Source organism: Colius striatus, chromosome 1 (genome assembly GCF_028858725.1).
Source record: "Colius striatus isolate bColStr4 chromosome 1, bColStr4.1.hap1, whole genome shotgun sequence".
Classification (NCBI taxonomy): domain Eukaryota; kingdom Metazoa; phylum Chordata; class Aves; order Coliiformes; family Coliidae; genus Colius; species Colius striatus.
In genome coordinates this window covers 120,169,395-120,189,651 of record NC_084759.1, presented here as the reverse complement: position 1 = coordinate 120,189,651, position 20,257 = coordinate 120,169,395, and the positions used below count along the sequence as shown (strand labels likewise).

Sequence of the window (20,257 nt, the reverse complement as noted above, 5' to 3'; positions counted from 1 at the left end):
ATTGTTGCCATTATTATTGTTGATGGAGTTTTTCCAACTCTGCAAGAAGAGATGTATAAATTACATGGTGGTTAAAGCTCAATAAATATGGTTTAGCAGTAGAGCAGTTTATATTTAATCTTCCATACAAGTGCTGGTCCAGTAATCCAGTGAGTGATAGAACAAAATTGTGTTCACGTGTGGAGTACTATGCATGCATTTTTAAGGGTGGCTAAGGAACTTAGGGCCCTGTGCTTTCAGATATTTAACTCTCTTAGCTTCTTTTAACAACTGAGTCATCTTAGAAGTAGGTCCTGTTTTTCAATGTATTTCTCTGACTAAATCCGAGGATGATTGGTTTGTTATTTCAGGAAGGGTACCAATTTCTGTTATTGGTTTCTCAAGCAATAAGGCTCCGAGATGGCATATTACTTTGATATACAGGTGGAAGCATGTAAGATCTTCTTCCTGTCCTATGATATTGTTTTTACCTCTCTTTTTGGAGAGTTTAAGATCTGAACGTCAGACAGTAAAATCAGTGGAAGCAGCTGGAAGTTCAGCTCTTCACTTGCAAGCTGTTAATTTAGGAGCCTCGACATGAACTGAAAATCTCAACAGCCTTATTTTTTTGTAAAATCTGAGCCTTGTGACTCATATTCAAATGTATGAAAATGATCATAACAGCTCTCTTTTGTGAGAAAGAAACTACGTTTCATAGAATATCTTTTGCTTTTCTCTAGCAAGTAGTAGCAGCACACATGCTAGGAGGAAAAAGCTTCTACTCTTCCTAAATTTCTTCTTCCTTGTTTCATGTTCATTGACGGCAATGCCAGTGGACACAATATTGCATGTCATTGTGTTTCTGAAGAACAGGATAGCTCGTTATTTTTTTCTGTTTTCTGAATCTGGGCCCTAGTGGGGGCACCTGAGTCTTGGCACAGGTCCAAAGGGTTAAACATGGAAAAATTAATCTCCCCTTCAATTCTCTCTGCAACCAAGAGTTTCAACTCAATCACTCGGCTTGCTTCTGCTCAAGTGCTTTCTTGAGTTTCACAGGTGCACCTGTCTGGGTACCTATTTGTCTACAGTGTGACTATAATTATTATTTCCTTTCCAAATCAAATAACTGTTTCTAGCCCCTTCGTCCACTTCCTTCTCAGTCACCTTTTGCTTCTCTCTTCTCTTATTGAGGTAGAAATTCCCTGAGATGCTGTTCAGCAAGAATTTACAGAACAAGAAACAAATTGTTTCTGGAGAGTCCTATTTACCTTTTTTATTTTCTGCTTTGTTAGCGACGCAGAGGTTTCATTAGCAGGGAACAAAACGAATTCCAGGGACAGCAAGTAATATGCACACAAATTATATATAAAAAAACCCCACTAACAACCTTCAAATGTGAAAATAACCAAAACCCCAGAAAGAATACAATTGAAGCATCTAGTAATAAGGGAGCAAACTGCTTTCTGGATAATAGTGCAAGATGGAATTAGCCTGTTAAAATCTTTGGAAACTAGTGCTGCTGTAACCAAAACCCCAGGGTCACTGTGCCTACCCTATGTTATGTTGTTAATCCTTCACCCCATGTTACATTGTTTATCCTTCAGAGACCTGAGCCCCACTGGAAAGCATGTCAAAAGGGTCAGTACCGTTATTTCTTTCAGGGTAATCATAGCCATTTGCTCTGGCAGTTGCTATGAACTTTTGTCAGTGTTACCTCAGCTCCAAATGTCTTAGATGGAGGCACTGCATGACAGCTACTTTGTCTGAAATGTGGAATGAGCACCTAACTGGAACAGTAGGGAGGGTTACAAGACAGAAGAGCATGACATCGAGAGAGTTTGGTCAGATGGAGATTCTAGAAAAAAAAGAATATCAGATGATACTACAGTTGTGATTTTACTGCCTTACCCCAAAGCATTTTGGGAGTTTCTTGCTCTAAACCTATGTATTTCTGCTTTTCTTTTCTCATCCTGTATTCAAAACTTGTGTGTTGACAGCTGTAGGGCAGATGTCGAGTTCCTCTGCCCTGTGATAGAACTCACTGCTTGATGCATGGTGTGTGAGGGGAGAAGTGCATGAGTGCATTATCTGAAACACACCACCTTGGGAACTGACTGGCTCCTTTTATACACAAAGGACAGTATCCACCAGTCTGTTGCTGAGGAAAATCCTCCTCCTTGTAAGAGGTTTGAACATAAAAGCTTTGAATCTGGATGATTTTTTTTTTTTTAAAGGGGGAAAAAAAAGAAGGAGGAAAAGAGCCACCTTCAAGCCTGAGGGAAGGGAGCTTGTTAGAGCAGATAACTAGGATACTTTTATGAAATGGATCAAGCCCCTTCACCTCAGGGGAGGAAATGTGGGGTGTTGATAAGATTGTACCACAAAGATGACATTTGGTAATTAGCACTATCTCTAATGTAATCACATTCTAAGAGGTTTAGCTAGGACGTGACTTACCCAGGAGAGGCACTAGAGGAAAGGGGAAGAAAGGACAGGTGAGAAGAGATGTAAATAGTCTTTGCCCTTCTTTAATGCTATCTGTGGATCTCAGAGAGTCTACCTCACTTTTGACAAGTGTGTAGTAGCTCTGTGACATACATAGTATTACCTTCTTTTTGCATAGGAAGGAATAAGGTACAGTAATGTTGATGACTACATCTAGGCTGCCTGATGTAGAGGAAGCTGTGATGGGAATAGAACATGGACACTAAGAAAAAGCACTTTTCTTAGTGTTTGGTGGTACTGACATAGGCCCAAACGTGGAACATGTATGAATGAAACAATTTGTGTTTATACTTCAGAACTAGTCTTGCCTTAAGATTATTAGTTTACCAGAAGCAGGATGTCAATGTCAGTAGAAACAATACCAGGCTAGATAGTCTTTTCACCTAGAGAGTCCCTCTTGCATCTGTCCATGTACCAGGAGGGATGTCTAGAATCTTCAGACATTTTAAAGTTTTCCCTGTTTGTAGAACTGATCTAGTGTCACAAATTTCCACTGAGGAAGTGTTCTTTTGTTTTTCTGCCTTTGAAAATGAAATCTGTTCTTCAGCCTAAGTGTAGGCCTTTATACTGCAATACAGAATCTTAGCTGTTTGTAATGCTATTTCATCCAATACCCCTAGTAGTCTTTCTATGCACGTATTTAGGCTCCTCTATTTACACTTGGTTCCTGCAGAGACACTAGGGATAGTTGGTTTCTTCTCTCTCTCTTTATCTGGTCCAGTTCCCTAAGGCATCACCTTCTTCTCCAGACAAATAAATGCCTTGAGGCAAGCAGACGTCACTGGCATAGTCTCGTTTGCATGGGAAGTTGTCAGGCCTGATCTGACCTGCCTTTCCATCAGGATTATAAAGGTGACGGATAGTCAATTTCAGGGATTCATGATCCATTTTAGCACAGCGCTTCACCTTGCAGCTAAGTAATACGGCTGTGATAAAATCAGCCGTAATCACCATATCTTACTCAGCACTGCCTTGGCTGTAAATATTGCCTTCATATATTAAAAGAAAGAAGGAAAAAAAAGAGAAAACTCTCAAATGGAAAGAGAGGAAAAAAAAAAAGAAATCTAAAGAGGAAAGGTCTATTGATTGTGACTGACCAGAGTGGTATTTCCTTATACTGTAGACTTTCTGAAAGAGGGAAGCAGAACTGGGAGTCGGTAGGCTCCTTGCAGTTCAAAGAAGAGAGCATCAGATGCACACTCAAAGCATTCCCCATTTACTGTGGGATAGTTCACTAGCAAAGCTAGGCCTGTGATGTACACTGCTTGAGCAGCTAATGAACTTTGAGGATGCCTTAATTTTTATTTATGTTTCAGGTCCTGAAAAATTATCAAAACAATTTCCTTGTTTTCCTTTGAGTTCAATCTTTGAAATCCGTGAACGAACCATTATGACTGACTTTCGTATTTCCTAGAACCATTTAGGGATGAAATGGAAGCTCTTTTACCTTCTGAAAAAAATTGCAGTTTTCTTCTTTGATTTATGATTGTCCTCTGCAGCTGTTTGTTCACTGTTGTCCCAGCATTGCTGACCTTTGGAGCAAGATCTCTCATGATTTGTTTATACCTTATAATCACCCTTGTGTCTCAGAGTCACTATTGGATATTAAATCCAAATCTTTCATCTTTTGGACAATGTTCCAAATTGCCACTGTAGTTTTTCCAGTGACTATAAAAATACCACATGTTGGAAGTGTTACATTGGTGGTGTTTGAAAGCTCACTTCGTTGTTATGCCATCCTGATCTTGTAGGAAAAAGCTATCATCATTGGAACATATGTGAAGGATTTCTAGCATTGCAACAAGCACAATAAGGTCTCTGGTCTAGTTAGTTGAGGTTTCATAGAGTCATAGAGTTGTTGCAGCTGGAAGCAACCTTTAAGATCGTTGAATCCAGCCTTTGACCCAGCTCTATCAAGCACTAGACCATTTCCCTAAGTGCAACATCCACCTGTTTCTTAAACACCTCCAAGGATGGTGACCCCACCACTTCCTTGGGCAGCCCATTCTAATGTCTGACAACCCTTTCAGTAAAAAAATTCCTCCTCATATCCAGCCTGAACCTCCCCTGGAGCAACTTGAGGCCATTTCCTCTTGTTCTATTGCTTGTCAGCAAGGAGAACAGACGGACCCCCACCTTGCTACAACTTCCTTTCAGGTAGTTGTAGTGTGTGATAAGGTCTCCTCTGAGCCTTCTTTTCTCCAGGCTAACCAGCCCCAGGTCCCTTAGCCGTTCCTCATAAGACACATGCTCTAAATCCTTTACCAGCTTGGTAGACTGCCTCTGTATCCTCTCCAGAACCTCAGTGTCCCTCTTGTAGAGAGTGGCCCAAAACTGGACACAATATTCGAGGTGCAGCTTCACCAAAGCTGAGTATAGGAGAACGATCACCTCCCTACTCCTGCTGACAGCACTATTCCTGATACAGTTTCCTGCTCCTTTGTTTACTCTGTGGTAAGATCTGATGCTGGAAGAAACATGTTGAAATACTGGTTTCAAGGGCTTTCTGCTTGTCCATAATGGGAAATTGAAAACCAGGAGGACTTTTAGGAGCTGTCTCCAAAAGAAGGATTGGGACTCTGTCTCAGCTGCAGATATAAAAATGTATATGGGTTTAGTGATTTGTGCAGAGTAGGGGAGAATGATGCCATTATACTGTGGTGCCCTGTAAAACTTGAGGAGCAGATAGTGGGTAAAAGTGGGTGCTGTCCTTTGTTTTCACTATACTTTCTCCCATGCAAGTCTACCATGTTTTGCCCCATTTCTTTTTCCCCTAATAATTTATGATAGTTCTTGTTTTGCCCATTAAATTGTAGGAAATAGAAAGCAAGGAAAAAGACAAGAAAAAGGGGAACTTTTAATCTTGACTTTAATCTGGAAAGGGCGAAAGGTGCAACATCACAGAAAAGTAAGTCTGAGTTTACATTATCTGAGGGAATAGCCTCTATGCTGAACTCCAGGGCTACCTTTTTGGATGTGTACTGACAAAGTGTGTTACATGGCAGTATTTCGGATTTGCTTAGTCTCCTGCGTAGAATTGCACTGAACTTCAGCTGAACTGCATTGATCATCAATGTTCATCCTATCTACTCTGGAAATTAGAAGAGAGAGAAGCAGAGGAGAATTCTAGCTTGAAGTAAGGTTGTTTTCAATAAGAATTTAATTTAGATACTGCACAGTTACACTGCGTTGGTCAAATCACAGACCATTATGAGAAAAAAAAATTACTCGGTTTTCCTGTTCTGTAACCTTTGGATAAACCCAAACTACCTGTTCAATAGCTACGTTTCTACTCTTCCTTGCTTCTAAATAGACCAGTATGTCTACTGAAGATTACATGAGATGCTTGTATGGACTGTGAAGTGTCTGCACAGACAGTAAGCACAAAATAGATTTAATATCTCATGCTATCTACTGAACAGAGTCCTTCTTGTTTGTATTATCAGAAAACTTAGCTGCAGCAACTGGCTGAGTTGTCTTCCCTTGGGGAACCTTCAAGTAGTGTAAAGTCACTCACACAAACCTACTTCCACAGGAAGAGAGGAGGAGGAGGAGACAGAATTGAGTGTGTCAGGTCTGCCTTGTGCTCCTTGAAATGAGACCTTTGTCTTCACCACATACTGATAAAAAATCAAGGAGAACATGTGAAAACCTCAGGCTCTGCAGTAATGTGGGGCAACACATACTCTCAATGGGAATAACATGTGAAAAGAAAGGTACTTCAAGATGATGTTGCCATGACAATGATTGTTTACACATGACTGGGTATTATGTTTTGGTTAAAATATTATGGTTAAAATATCAACACCTCAATGACATCTCTGATATCTTTTGAGCTGTGGTGTTCTAAGGACAAAATAAAATAAAATCCTGGTGAGGAAATGGATGCTCTGAAAATGAATTATAGGATGGAGGTTTCATTGCCTTGACTTCCTGGTGTGGGGTGGGTATTTTTTTTTTAAATGCTAATTTGATAATTTTCACCTATCTCAGAGTTTAGTTGAGCAAGCAAAATGAGTTTTTCGAAGTCTTAATTCACATTGCTAGTAACCATTTGCATATTCTCAAAATACTTTGGCTCCTACTGTCAATTTTGCACCATCACTTGCTGTCAATGCACAGTAGCCAGGAATTGAACAGAATAAGACACATGGCCGCACTGACTGTACTGGAAAGAATTTGTTCAACTGAGAGATGGAGCTGGATTTAGAGGTCTGTACTGTGACTATTCACTCTGTGTCTTTAAGGAGGAATTTGATCCTTAAGGCAAGGGAACCAAAATCCTGCCTACTTTGTAGTCGCTTTTCAAAATTTAGAAAACCTTCATAGTTATAGAAGAAAAAAAATTTCTCTCCTATCTAACTCCATTTCCTTTGCTCCAGGAAAGATTGAAAATAGATGAATGGGCAAATTAGGTGCATGTTTACAGATGCTGCTGGATTAAAATGTTTGAATCTCTCTTATTTTCAACAAATTTTATTACTGCTTTCCTTTCCTGCAGGTTACAAATATCCCCTTACCAGTTAACTTGTTTTTCCTATCCATCTTTTGTTGTCCCTTACCCTTTCTAAAAATCTCAACCCTTTTTCCCTAGGGGAAAATCGAAGGAAGACACTGTGGGGATAGAGGGAGTATGCATATTGTAACAGCTTTAGGTAGAAACTACTTCTATTGAGTAAAACACTTCCACTTTCCTGCTGTCTGAAATTGAAATTTCTAGCTGAAGAGATGAATCCCTGCATGACTGTGGTTTTGTCTCAGGAATCACTGGCACAGATAAGAGGTCCACATTCTTGTGCTGCCAGGAATAAAGATTCCTAGACCAGAGAGAAGATGTTGATGTCAGCATAGCAGACAGTGCATTCCTATTGCTTTCACTGGGATGACACCCAGCATATAAAAGCCTAGATAAACACAGTCAAGGCTCTTTTTTCTTGCTGTCCTAACAGAAGAGTAGGGATGGCCCCGGGGGATTAAAAGGAACAGCATACATGATGTGGAGCACTTGTTTTGCCTTGAGATAAAAGCTGAATGGAAAACTATTCTCCAGTTTTACCTGCAAATTGTTGTTCCTAATGTAGAGGTGAAAGACTATGTTTCCATGGTGGGAGAGCTGCATCTTTGAGAAAATATTTAGAGGACAGATGAAACAGGATCGACTGTTTGATTCCCTGGTGAGCTCACAGTTTTTGGAACAACAGCGAGGAGCACCCTGCCCAGCTAGCAAAGCACTCAGTGAAGAAAATGTTACACATCTGAGTTCTTATCTTGGATTCTTCCTGAAATGAACTGGCTTGTTTCCTCCCGCTATGCTCTTTTTTCAAGTGGGTCATGTTGCAAATTGTTTATGTTCAGATGGCTTTGTTGAAGTAGATGCTATGATCTGATTCATTAAATGTCATCTTTTGGTTCACCTCTTAAGAGACAGACTTCCCTCCTTAGGGGTGCAATGAAAAGAAGCTTAGTTAACACACTGGATGTATTTTGCTAGGGCTTCTTTTATCCTCCATTCTCCCTTCTTTCATATCCAGATCAAACTCCTTCTAGGGAACTTCCTTCAGCACAAGGGTAATTCTGTCTGTGTTCCTGCTCATACACCACCTGACCCTCACAGCTACTAGGAATCCACATATTGCTGCTTTTAGTTTAGTAATACCATCATCTTTATCATCCAGAGCCCTTCTGGATCAAATGCACGTCTGCGAAAGAATTGCTGTATTGGCAAAGGGATCTGTGCCAGATACAGAGTATGAATTTAGCTCTGTCATTACCTTCATTTCACTGCAGATTAGTTATGACCATGGAAGTCTTTTTTCTTCTGGTGGACACTTGGTGCCTCATGTATGTTGAATGAATGATCTCCTTCCTTCTCCTTCTGCTAGATTAATGCTAGTGTTTTGCAGCATATGTGGCGGGTTTCAGCAGCAGCAGCATGAGCTTTCTGAACAAGGCCCGAGACTTTGGATAAGCTAATTTGCTAGTGCCGAATCTGCTGTGTTCAGTGGATTGGGAAAATGCACACTGAGTGTACAACACTGTACCACTGATCACAATACGACAGAAATATGGCATCGTTAATGGCTCTGCTATCATCAGGAAGATGTCTATGTAATAACCTTCAAAAATCTGGCTTTTTTCCTTCACTCCTGGAGATTTAGCTAATAATAGAGGAAGAGTGATTCAGTTACTTGCTCCTCAAATAGCAGTAGTTACCGGTATTCTGACTGTGCAGGTAGCAGCATCTGGCAGTGTAGTGGGTTGACCCTGGCTGGATGCCAGGTGCCCTCCAAAGCCACTTTATCATTCTCCTCCTCAACTGGACAGAGGGAGAAAAATATAACAAAAGGCTTATGAGTCAAGATAAGGATAGGGAGAGGTCACTCACCAATTACTGTCATGGGCAAAATCAGACTTGACTTGGGGAAAATTAATTTGTTACCAGTCAAATTAGAGCAGGATAGTAAGAAATAAAACCAAATCTTAAAAACACCTTCCCCCTACCCCCTCCTTTCTTCATGGGCTTAACTTTACTCTCAATTTTCTCTGCCTCTTCTCCCAGCAGCAGTGCAGGGGGGTGGGAAAGGGGTTTGCCATCAGTTTATCATGTTCTCTGTGCCACTTCTTCCCTCTTACTCTCTTCCCTTGCTCCAGCATGAGGTCCCTCTCACAACTCCCATTTTGTGAAGTCATCCACAAAATTCTCCAACCTGAATCCTTCCCATGGGCTACAGATCTCCATCAACTTTTCCAGTGTGGGTCTCTTCCATGAAGTACAGTCCTTCAGGAATAGACTGCTCCAGCGTAGGTCCCTCACAGGGTCACAAGTCCTGGCAGCCAACCTGCTCCAGCATAGCTTCCTTTCTCCACAGGTCTATAGGTCTTACCAGGAGCCTGCTTCAGCTTGCAGTCCCCATGGGGTCACAGCTTCCTTCAGGCATCCACCTTCTCCAGCATGGGGTCCTCCACAGGCTGCAGGTGGATCTCTGCTGCACCATTAATCTCCAATGCACTGCATGGGGACAACCTGCTTCACCATGGGCTCCACCACAGATTGCAAGGGAATAGTCTTCTAGCTCTGCTTTCCCTCATTCTTCCCTGACCTTAGTATGTGCAGAATCCTTTCTCTCACATATTCTCACTTCTCTTTCCTAGCTGCTTTTGTGGACAAGTTTGTTTCCTATTCTTATCATTACACATTATCAGAGAGACATTACCACTGTGGCTGATGAGCTTGGCCTGGGCCAGTAGTGGCTCCATTTTGGAGCTGACTGGCACTGGCTCTGTTGGACACAGGAGAAGCTTCTAACAGCTTCTCATTGCAGCCACCTCTGTAGCCCCTCTGCTACCAAAACTTTACTATGCAAAGCCGATACAGGCAACCATGTTTTCTTTCAGTTGCAAGTTTCCTCATACGTGGGCCAGTTCATGCATTTCCATTCACTTATTGTTTGCCTGTGGATCTGCACTCTGTTTTGTGTCAACAGTATGAACACATGTGGCACTGAGATAGAGTGAGCCCTTCAAAGGCAGACTGCCCACAAAGCTTTCTGTCATGGAAGATGTCTGTGCATGTTGTGTTGTTAGGATGGTGGTGCCAGAGCTTCTGGGATACAGCTTCTGCTAATGGTGACAGAGATGTTTCCTAGGCAGTACCTGTAAATTGGATGTGCCTTGCTCTTTCTTGTTTGTGTTTCAAGTGTGTCAACTTTTTTTACTATCTCTTAATTCCTACTGCCTCAACTACATGCTTAAAATGCAGTGACCTACTGGAAATCACTGGCACAACATGGATATCCTGAAGGAGCAGGTGTTGCTTTGCCTTCATTTCCAAAAGCGTGTAACGTGACTCTGTAGCCTCGGAAATTCATGGGAAGTGTTTTGCTAGCAGTCTTAACAAGTTCCTGTAACAAGGCTTCTCAGGGGATTTTGTAGACATTTTTTATTATTAGGTGAGCATTAACAATGCAAAGCCCTGCAAATCACCTGGAAAAGACACTGTGCAGTTACAGATGCAGAATTGCACAGCAGAAGTGTGACTGCTGAAGCCTGAACATCTGATTACAAAGATCTAAGCTGTGTTGTTTTTCCAGAGTTGTTGTTTACCTGCCTTCCCACCAATCTTCAGTTTTGCCTTGTGTAAAAATACAGCCACAGTTGAGGAGGCTTCCTTCTCTATGGGAATGCAGTTAATCACCTGAGCAGTCATGGTTCATGCAGGCTACTGACTGTATCTGTTAATAGTGACCTAAGGCCAGATATAGTAGAGGAAGGTAAGCCATGAAGTAAGAGCTAAAAGTAGAGATAGAAGTATATCATGCAACTTGTTTAGATTTGTTCAGAACACATCAGTAAGTAAAAAATTCTGGGTGAAAAGGTGACTATTCTCCAAATGACATTACAGATGCATAAAGTAGGCTTTTCCTCAAGTGCTACAGCTAGAGCTCCAATTTAGGTGTCTGGCATGAAATATGACAGTTGTTTAACTGGGTATCCTTTGGCTGTTCATCTAGTGTGGAAAAAAATGCATTTGGATAGTACAGAGTTTGTGGTGCTTTACTGGTGTTTTAGCTACAGTGTGAACAGACACATTGAAGATGGAAAAAACAACTTAACCCTGTTTTTTCAGAGAGGTTGATCACCTGAGCAGCTGTCATTCATGGAGTCCTCTTAATTAGATGGGATGGGAAAGTTTCTAGGGTTAGGAGAATTTTTGGTTTATATCCCCAGAAAAATCTGGTTCTGATGGCTTCCCAGTAATTTCAGTTCACTGGGGTTTAAACCAAAACTAGCTCAGTGTTCTTGCAGATCCCTCCTTCTTACTGTTTTAAAATCAGGTCCTCAGGTGTTCTACAGAGTCAGAGCTACAACAACATAATGCTGTCTGTAGATGTGCCTCCAGGTCTCCTGGAATGCAGTAGTTTTCTGTGTTTTCCACTCATCAGAGGATGACTAGGGTAAAAGAATATAAATTTCAAATGTTGAAGGGAATCAGGAAAAGAATCCCTTAGGGCTTATTTTACACAGGGAAATGAACTGGTGGAATTATAGTGGAATAATTATAATTATTCCACTGTGGCGTAGCCATAAATGAGACAGAGTAATTGTATCAGAGGCATCTTACTTTTCTTCTCAAATACAATGCTCACATAGGGAGTTATTCTGCTAGTTCTATGGCAGATGATGACTATTATCATTATTGTTGTTATTTATTAACCAGTTTTTAATTTAGCATTTTCTTTGCTGCAGATATCAAAGTGCTTGGAAATTAAATCTCTATCATCATTCCTGTTTGAAGTACCACAGTTGTCCTTCAGGCCAGTTTATATGAACTCTTGGAAAAATCTTTAGACCTTCTGCACTCATCATAGAAATGAAAAGAAAAAAATGGGCACGTACTGAAGTATTTTTGGTTTGTAGATCACCTTAAATATACACATCTAAGAGCCCCAAAATATGGGGTTTATTCCCAGCTCTGCTACTGACTCTCTGACCTTGGACAAGTTATTTCACTTCTACAAATGAGAATAATAGTGCTGACCTTGCAGAGGTATTATGAGGCTTTATTTCTAAACCTTCCAGAGCCTTTTGAGATCTTAAAGTGGAAGGAGATAGCAAAGTTTAAAACACAGCTATTATTAAACACATTTATCATATGGGTTGAATATAAACGTTTCAGCCATCTGATCTCGGTCTTTCTCATTTTTAAACTTCAAAGCCTAATTGAGATTTAGATTCTGTAAGTTTCACTGATTGCTTCATTTCCAGGGTATGGATGATGTTGCACATTCTCCCTTCCCTGCCTGCAACCCTGTAAAACAAATCTGTGGCCAGCCTCTATCCATTCTGCTTGTCTCGTGGCCTGTCAACAGTAGATGGGGCCTGATGTGCAAGAGCTGGGAAGATTGTTAGGTCACCGATCTCTGCACTGAGGATTTTAATTAGACCTATCTTCTTGAGCCCTCAGTGGCTTAATTGTTGCTACAACTCTTGTATCTTCTTAAGAGACAGGGTTGCAATCTTTGCAGAGTAGTGCTTATGATACCTTATCTTTGTAGCTAACGGAAAGTCATCCTTTTTGTTGTAGTTTCTGAATACTGTGAAGTGATTCCATAATGGCATCTCATTAGCATCTGTAGCTTTTGCTCTTTGGTTTCTGTCTTTTGTCTCGTCTGTGATTGGATGTCTTCCCTGCATCCTCTGAAGCAAATACTTTGACAGCAGGTCATTTCTCTTAAAAGAACATCCTATTTTGTGAAGCATATCTATGCATGAAGAGATGCTGAAAAAAAAAAAAAAAAGAAAAAAAGGCTGTATGACTTGAGGCAATGTATTTGACATGTCTCCAAAGCAAAGTGGACAGTACATGGTAACTCTGAAACAACCTCCCTACACAGACCCAACAGTGTTTTCTACAAAGCAAACAAGACATAACTCAGAAGGTGAGCATTTGACAGAATCCCAGTTCACTATGCTGGGATCCACACTCCAACTAGAAAATTCAGAGGGATCTGTACACACAGAAAAAGTTGAAAAACTAGGCTTTAGAAAGTCCCAGTGTTAGGTTTCCCTAGCTGGTGGTGGTGCCAATCTGAAACAAATGAACTTAGTCCAAATGATGTGCTAAGCCGAACATTTTCCACCTTTCTGTATGTATTCTTTGCAACATGTCAGAAATGATGCATTAACTGCAGTGCCTTGGTCTGATGTATGGTAGGTGATGTCTCTGTTTCTCTCTCAACTTTTTTTTCTCTACAGTTTGTTAGATGTGGATCAGCTCTATTGTATAGTGGCCTCCAGTTTCTCTACACCCACAACAAACATCTCTAGTTTGTGGATGTCACACCCAGTCCTCATGAAAAGCTCTGTTCTTTTTGTGCTAACCAAACTGTCTGGTGAAGAAAATTTTCTCCCTTTGATTACTGCAGAATATAAGGTGCTCATGGAGTTTTGTTTAATTGAGTGTTCTTTATGCTGGGATATCTCTCAGCCAAAGTGCAATACTTCTTGTACTCAAACAAACAGGTAATTTTTAAAAGCTAAAGTCCTCAGATTTTGGCTGTGCTGTTTGCTCTGCTGCTTCATAGAAGACACCAACTTTATCTGAAAAAGTAGGGAATGATTGTTGTCATTATGATGTTGAATAAGGTTTATAATAGCAATAATCCTCCATGAAAATAGTTGTTATCATAGTTAATGTCCGTTCTGTCACTGAGTTAACCTTCCTTGGCTTTGCCTCGGGCCATTAAATGGCCAACGATTCGTTAAACACCTGGGAGCGACCAGTTTCAGGGGGAATATTATGGAGTTCATTTGCTAAGTGAAGCACTTGAAATAGCATGTATGTGTCACTTGCTATGCTTGTGCATGTGTACCTGTTGCAGCTCTCACATGTATGAACTTGACCATAGGCTCAGATCTCTCTTCTCACATGTATCCCCGTTTTTTGCTGTGGCATGCAGATTTATGTCTGCCCATGTTAAGCCTGAATCCAGCTAGTACAGGTGTGTCTAAGATGTGTTTCTATGAATTGGTCTGACAAACTGAGAATTATATCCCTAGTTTTTTTCTCAAGTTTCCATAGTTTCTGCTTTTTCTGCATTTCAGTTTTCTTTGATATTTTTTCCTAAACCAGTTGTGTTTTCGCCTAACTTTCAACAGTTATTTCAGATGGAGTCTGAATGATCCCTACTGAACTGCATTGATATTGTCACTCCTCCTACATTGACTTGCTCTTACCTCAGAGGTTGACTCTTCTCTGATGTTTTCTACCATGCTAACTTTCCTCAGTATCTTTGGTGATAAATGAAAATAAGTCGTAATCTTCTACTTTAGAGCTTGACAATTAATTTTGCTACATTTTCTGAAGTCAGTCACTTCCCAAAATGAATAAATGAACTATGCCAGGGACCTAAACACTTTTTTCCTCACTGAAGAATTTCTGCTGTCATATAGTGCTGGGACCTGCAGCCTCCCCATATATTCCTGTAGGCCAGGCACATCTGGATTGGTTTTCTGTAGGCTGAGGATTCCACTACATAACAGAAGAACTGTTGTTCATACACTATGGGGAATGTGGATCCCACCGTGTGCCCCTCTGCCTCTTTAGGGTGAAGTGATTGTCCCCCTGTACTTGGATCTGGTAAGGCCACACTTCAGATGCTGTGTTCAGTTTTGGCCCCTCAAGACAAGACAGATATTGACATGCTGCATTGCACCCAAAGGAGGGTAAAGAAGCTGGTGAAGGATCTGGAGAACAAGTCTGATGAGGAGCAGCTGAGAGAGCTGGAGGTGTTTCGTCTGGAGAAGAGGAGTCTGAGGGGAGATCTTAGTGCTCTGTACAGCTGTCTGAAAGGAGGCCATAGCAAGGTGGAGGTCATTCTCTTCTCTCAGGTAACAAGCAACAGGACAAGAGGAAATGGCCTCAAGCTGTGCTAGCAGAAGTTTAGATTGGAGATTAGGAACAATTTCTTTACTGAAATGATTGTCAAGCACTGGAACAGGCTGCCCAGGGAAGGGATTGAGTCATTGTCTCTGGAGGATTTAAAAGATGTGGATGTGGTGCTGAGAGACATGGTTTAGTGGTGAATACGTCAGTGCTAAGTGAGCGGTTGGACTTGATGATCTTAAAGATGTTTTCCACCCTAAATGATTTGATGATGCTATGATTAATTTGTGCTTGTACAATGTTATGTAAAAGTATTGAACTTTATACCCATTATCACTGTATGTTTCTGAAATTTATACTGGTTTGTATTAAAATGGCCTGCGTGTACTCTTCTGTTGATAACCTCTGCTGGCATTTTAGTATTTAAATGTTCCCTATTTAAATGTGGCAGGGTTCACGCCTTTCTGAGTATCTGGAAAGCAGCTAGAACTTACTAGTCCTTCTTCATGCAAAGAGAAAAGGTGGTGGTGGGGAGAGAGTTCTGCCTTATCATTAGGATGGCAAAGGTTATAATGAAAGCTCTTACTGTTGAATATTGAAATCTATTTGAAAATATAATGCTACAGATCATACTATGGCAGGAGCAGCAAGAGGGCACACCAGAGTCCCTGGCACACCTTTGCTTGAAAAAGAAACAGTACCATTGTGCTTCAGATATGCAAATGCAGATGCTCTTTGTACTTCCTCAGCACTTCAGAAATTAAAATGGAGGAAAAAAAAATCTCCTTCAAAGACAGTCACTCTTAATTGCACCTCTCTGTCTCAGTAGGAATTTCGTTACTTTTTAAGGGCTCCCCTGCTTTCCTCCCCATCTTTCTGGACTGGTAAAGTGCTCTCACTTGCTGCTTGGACACTCCCAAGTGCTGCTCGCTGCAGGTGTCAGTCTGACAGTTTATGAGAGTACTTCATAATCCCATGAAGAGATGGAGAGGAGAGCACTTTGCAATGCACAGCCAGAGATGCTGCTTAGCTTCATGTGCTCTTCACATGCAAATTAGGGAGGCTGCTTTCACTACACAGACCCTTCAAGGCACACAGAAGTGCAAACATTTTCAGACATAGTCTGTATCTGGTAAGCAAACATCTTTAACTTTTCACAAGTGCATCTCCCTCCTATCAAATAAAAAAGACGGGAAACTAAGTAACTAAATAAATAGTTATTAGGAATAGTTATATTGACAAAGCTAAATAAACTAAACAGCTAAATAAGAGTTCCATTTGTCCTTCTGTGAGATTCCAGCCATAGCAGGAAAGATGCAGAAAAGCAGCACATGTACCAGAACCAGAAGTCCAGGCCATTGAAAAGTTTGGGATTCAAGGAACCAAGATTTGAGATCATGTTTTTTTAAAATAAAAGAAGCATAGTGATTTTGGAAACTAGTGATTTAGAAGAAAAACATAATCATTGCTCTTAAGACTTGTGCTGAGACTGGCATGATGACTGCCTTTAGGACTCTCCATTAAAGTAGAAATAGTAAGAGGATGAAACATTTCAATTGCAATTCCTTCTTGCCTCTCTGGTGCATTTAATTTACTTTAAAAATAATTAGTGCAATTATTAATACAGAAAAAAAATATTTACCTATGTATCTGTGGTATAAAATGTATCCAAAGCAAGGTCATATCCCTCAGCTGTTTCTGACATATCAAGCAGTGCTCTGCTTTGCAGAACCTTTTACTGGCACGTCTTATGTGATCTCCCATTCCTATTAGATAAATAAATAAAGGTTGAGAGCATGTTTTTAACACTGCCCTGCCTATCTCTGGATTTAAAAAATGCTGCTGCTAGAATTTTGGGCAATGTAATGAGCTGCTTGCTCACTGGCCATTCATGCAGAATTCTGTCACCCAAGTGCTGAGGGTATTTTCCACAAGCAAAAGAGATAGTATGTGTGAGGGGGGAGGAGTGGTTAAAAATCCAGGGCATTTTTTTCCTCTTTTGACTGATGTTAAGCAGAGAACGAGAACATGCCCTTTTGGAGTCAATGGAGTTAGACCAATGTTTTAGCAGTAAAAGATAGGCATCAGGACCATGATTTGCTCAAGTGATATAAGTTCCTACAGTTCTTGCCTCTAGTTAACATCACACTTAAAATAAGTGATTGTAATTCAAACTTTTAAGGCATGTAAGTGCAAATGAGCAACTGATACTGCAGGAAGATATCAGCCAGCTTTCCCACAGCTAGTGCTGGGCGGGACAGTAAGAATGCAAACAAAAGCTGAGAAACTAGATGGCATTAGAGATTGGTAATATAAGTATGATGGTTTTTCACTTCTGTGTCATTGATTTGGATGCAGCCTAAGAAATTAGAGCTGTTAGCTATGTCATTGTGGTGTCTCTGGAGAATCTATTAGATTTTACATCAGTTCCTTGAATCATGGAATGATAAGCCAGATAGATATTCTTCCACTGATTTTGTTGACTTCTGTGAGCTTTGGGTAACCAAATGGGCAGCTGTGTAAATTGCACATCCCCAACTTGTAAACTGTCTCTGAGACTGAATCTTGACAGAAGGGCCAAGCCTAAGGCTTGATTTCTGGCCTGGAGATAGTCCCTCTGTATCAGCATTTGGACATATGTTCGGAATAAAATGTTGAAAACAAGTGTTATTCACTTGTGGATTAATAGAGGATTTTCTAAGAGTGGCAGTACAGCACATTAAAGTATTCATCCCCCTCTCCCCAATCCTACCACCACAAAAAATACCCTTTATTGTAAAAACCAATATAAGTAGTGCTTATCTGGATTCATAGTTTGTTGAACCAGCCTGTGTATAACCTCCCTGTGTGTCATTCCTTTCACTGCTGATTCTTAGCACCTTTTATCCAAGGTTCTCAAAGTCACTGTGAAGCAGTAATGAATTAAACTGCTCAGTAACCCTGCTAGTTAGGTAAATGCCGTTTTCTGTTTCCACAGATGGGGGGGAAATGAGGCACAAAGAGGTTAAGTGCTTCACCTAAGGTCATGCTCTAATGCATCATTGTCCTTTTTCTGCATGGTGAGGGCTTGGTGTCATTGCCCACCCCCAACTCTCCCCAGAAAAAGCTGCTCAGAACTGTTCTCTGTCTCTAAGCATGTATGATGAATCCCATTCATATGGACGAAAAATGGGAGCTGGAATTACACTCTTGTCCTTCAGCTACCTAAAGCAGACTTATGAAACTTGAATTAATGCATGTCTTTATCAGCTATCTGTAGTGATAGTAGTAAATTAATGACTTACTAATATCTCTCTGTGAGTATATTATGGGGTGACATAATCGTTGTGTATTACATCCATGTAACAAAGCACAAGTAATCTTACAACCACTGGTTCCATGATATAGGAAAGACCTTAGAGTGGCTTGAAACTTCCTGCTCTCTGTTTCTGGATGTTTTAGGGGAGATTAGCATCACTCTTGAACACAGTAATCGTTTGTTTCTGTGTTGATTTAACTTTTACATACACTGCCATCTTCATGAATTTGTCATTCCACTCCTTTCTCTTAGTCCCATAGTTTTGGGAAACGGCTGTCATCACCATCTTGTTGATGAGGGCAAATGGCTGAAATGACAGAAATATCATTCTGTTTGCAAACACGATGAAAGAAAACTTGAAACTCAAATGCACTTTCAACCATCAAGTGGTGAAAACTGTCATCAGATCAAGACTTTGATGGTAAAAGATTCCTCTCCTGTTCTTATTTTATATGCAGGCAGAGACAGGAAATGATGAAGACTAGAAAAAGCAAGTTTCAGGAGCCAACATCCACAGTTCCCAAGGGACTGGTAGTCTTTTTCTCTCTCTATTTTTTTTTTCTCTCTCCTTTCCTTCTTTTTCATAAGAGTATCCAGGATATGTGACACCTCTCTTCCACTCCCAAGTGGATTCAAGTGTGTTTTTCTGTTCATGACCATAGACTCTGAACAGAAGCACAGCATCTCTTAATATGTCAGCTCTAGGAGACAAGTCTGAGCTGACAAGACAAAGTTTTGTTTGCCAGGTGTCTTGTAAAGACTTTGGTTTTAGTGGTAAGATGGGACTGTCTTCAGAAATACTTGCCAAGGGCTTTGTTTTTTCTGCTTTGTTTTCTTTCTCATTAGTTTTCCAGCTGTTGGTGGTGAGTGATTGTTGAATTGTCATCTTGTACCTCAGTGGACGGGGTGCCCATTGCTCCCACCATATCTGCTTTGAAGCTCTCATATATGGCAGCAGGTTGCAGTGCCTATGCCAACATGATGAACAAGAGATTCATCAGCTTCAGGGCTGGATGCAACGGATTGGAAAGAGATCACTTGTTTCTCACATAAGCAGAATGAAGAAAAAGGAAGGAAAGGATTATACTCCTCCTCTGCTGGTTGGAATGTGTTATCCTGTCTCACATCCACTCACACATGTGCACTGGTGTACACACATGAACATTTGTTATTAATCTGCCACTGACACTGCTTCTGAAATCTGGTGTCTTTGGATTGATTAGCTCTTTTCCCTTCAGGTGTCTTTTTGACTGAAACAGTGTCCTTCAAAATTTATCTAGAAAACATAGAGTTCTGGAGTAATGTTTAGTGGCCAGAAGAAGTAGGGCAGGAGCGCATCTTCAGCACAACTTATTCTCACATTTTTGCAGAGTTGAGAGGAACAGCTCTGTGTTGTTCCTGCACTGGTGTTCTTACTCTTTCATTTATACCTCCTTCTGCCAAGGCCAGTTGGAGAAGTGGGGACAGAAGAAATAAGATACCCTTTTCGAGTCTGCAGGTCACATAGCATCAATTACTTTTTGACAAGGTCAGGCAAGAAGCCTGAGAAGAGTCAAACTCTGTAATTATATGTTGTCCCCCAGGTAGCTGATGTGTACCAAAGGACACTGAAAAATACTGAAACAAACAACATTTCTCTCTTTTTTTCACCAAGCAACAGTTCTATGGTGCCAATGAAGTAGCTTTATCAAGAATCTCCTGGGCTTCTCAAAATGGAAGATGAAGTGGAATAGGCACAAGCCTTTAAATTACTTACATTTGAGGTTGTAATGTTGACCTTTATGCTTTACATAACATCTCTCTTACAGTAGTTCAGAAAGAACAGTAGTTCTTTCTGGCTGTTGCCTTCCAGATTCTTGAAATAAAAATAGTCACTTTAAAACAGCCCAAGTTTTCTTGGCTAACTCTATTCTATCACCAGGTACACATATCCATCCTTGATTGTAGACATCTCTCCTCTTACACATAAATACAGGCATACATCCCTGTCTCCTCCTACTTAGAGTTTTTGAGATAGTGATGATTGTAAAAACATAGGAAGTTGTGCTTTTGCCTTGGTCTTCTGGATGCTGGACTTTGGTCACTAGAGA

The 20,257-nt window shown here is 40.6% G+C and overlaps 1 pseudogene; it reads right to left on the bottom strand.

Annotated features, from left to right (window-relative positions):
- Positions 1–4,404: 4,404 nt before the first annotated feature.
- LOC133626847 (uncharacterized) lies at positions 4,405–10,690 on the bottom strand (annotated as a pseudogene).
- Between the last annotated feature and the right edge of the window lie 9,567 nt (positions 10,691–20,257).